The sequence below is a fragment of the Arachis ipaensis genome, chromosome B02, assembly GCF_000816755.2.
Source record: "Arachis ipaensis cultivar K30076 chromosome B02, Araip1.1, whole genome shotgun sequence".
Classification (NCBI taxonomy): Eukaryota; Viridiplantae; Streptophyta; class Magnoliopsida; order Fabales; family Fabaceae; genus Arachis; species Arachis ipaensis.
This window is the reverse complement of record NC_029786.2, coordinates 12314161-12316271: the sequence shown is the minus strand read 5'-3', so window position 1 is coordinate 12316271 and position 2111 is coordinate 12314161. Positions and strand designations below refer to the sequence as shown.

The 2111-nt window shown below is 36.7% G+C and overlaps 1 long non-coding RNA gene across 1 annotated transcript; it reads right to left on the bottom strand.

The window, feature by feature from the left end:
* Positions 611 to 1856, bottom strand: LOC110267457. Its single transcript, XR_002355106.1, has 2 exons — positions 1259 to 1856; positions 611 to 1093 (listed from the first exon to the last, which is right to left on the bottom strand). It is a non-coding gene; the product is annotated as an uncharacterized LOC110267457 (long non-coding RNA).

Genomic DNA, 2111 nt, shown 5'->3' with positions numbered 1-2111 from the left:
ATAATAAAAAACTTTTTTAAAAAATGTTATGAAACTAAAACCTAAAAAATGTTTATTAGGTAGTTAGACGTTATGTACTTCTACTACAAAATTAATTACAATTGAACTTAATTGTTGCAGCTGTATATTCACTCAATATTTTCGATAGTTAGTGGCAGTTCTAAAACCAGATAGCTATAGTTGAAATAACCGTCGCTAAACATATTGCGGCGGCTAAGTAACCATTTTAAAATAAGCCATAGGCAAATAGTTAGCAACGGTTTCTGTTAACCACTACAAAATCAGCATTTAGTTTTACGGTGTTTATATCTGCCTGCTATAGTTAAAAACCATAAAGCCTTTCATTTTAGCAGCGGTTAATATCACATAATTAAAAAAGATTTCGTTCGTTTTGCGGCGACTAACATTCAGAACATTGAGAGCCCAGGATAACTATTTAGGCCTCTCGTCGGTAGTACAGAGATCAAAGAATGCCATTTTCAGTATGATCAAAGAGAAAGTTAAATAAAAATATAGGGTTAGAAACACAGACTACTAACACCAGCAGACAGGAAGATTTTAATCAAAGCAGTGGGTGAGGCTATCCCCACATACTCTTTATCTTGTTTTCGACTTACAGGCACTCTCTTAAAAGAGATCCATGGAGTTCTTCAACAATTTTGGTGGGGTCAAAAGGGGCACAGAAGAAGATGGTGTGAATAAGTTGGGAGACGATGACACGACCGAAAAGAGAAGGGGGTTTGGGCTTTAAAGTTCTTAGAGCTCAAAACCTAGCGTTACTTGCTATGCAGTGTTGGAAAGTCACAAGTCAACCAAATACTTTACTGTCTAAAATACTAAAAGGCAAGTATTTTAGGTACGGTAATATAATAAGTGCTGAGGTAGGAACGTTATCGTCATGGGGTTGGTGGGGCATCTTGGTGGAACGCACTGTGCTAGAGAAAGGCTTGGTATAGAGCATTGAAACTTGTTTAGTGGCCAGAGTTTTTCATGATCCATGGTTGCCTTCACTATACCCGTTTGGACCTCCTCCTCCCCACGAGTTGGAAACTGACCATCAGAGCCCAAAATCGTATAGGTGAAGGACCTCATCCTGCCAAATGGGACATGGAATAGTAAATTGATAAATCAGAAATTCTCAACAGATATTAGCCAAAGGATCCAAGCCATTGCAATCTCAGATGAAGCGAATAAACATAAGTGGCTCCACACTAAGAGCGGTAATTTCGAAGTGAGCTCAGGTTACATAATAGCATACCAGTTTCAACACCCCCCCAATTGATCTCTATCCAAGTCTGCTACAACATCATAAAACTTGGTGCACACTCTAGAAGTTGTCCCTGCTACCAAAAGTCAAGATATTTGTCTGGAAATGCCTCCATGAAAAGCTCCCCGTCTTGGACATTGTTCACCGCCGCATACCGAGTGTCAATCCAACCTACAAAAGATGTGGTGGAGAAATAGAATCAATCAACAAGGGCCTCTTTCTCTGTGACAAAGTGCAACAAGTTTGGAGGAAAAGTCTCTTATCGTTGATCCCCTCTGTCTTTGGACCTTCGACCTTCTGGCACCTATGGAAGGAGAAAATGAACGACTACATGAGACAGCAAAATGGCTTATGGAAGCTAGTTATGTTGGTGATCTTAAGCTGAAATATGTGAAAGGCTAGGAATTAGTTTGTCTTCGATCAAAAAAAAAAAAAACAATAATAGAGCTCACGGCGAACACCTCTCTGAAGTTGATAGAAGAATTAAAGGCTAATCCCTACTTAAGTATTACCTTTTTCTTTCAGATTTTTTTCTCTTTCTTCTATTTTCAGTATATTATTTTGTCTTTACCCATTGAGTGAGATAGTGTGGGAGATCTCTATTTATTGGTTTTTTTGTCCTAGACAAGGATAAAATTGTATTTTTTTTATTTTTGAATAAATTACCTTTATCTTTAAAAGATAAAAAAGATTGACTATTTTTAATGTATTCGTTCAACTAAAACTTCATTCCATTGTTAAGACGAGATTAACATAAACAATTATAATGTTAAAAAGGTTTAAACAGAGATTGCAAGAAATAATCAATCAAGAATGGACATTTATAAAGATGATAATAAGAAAA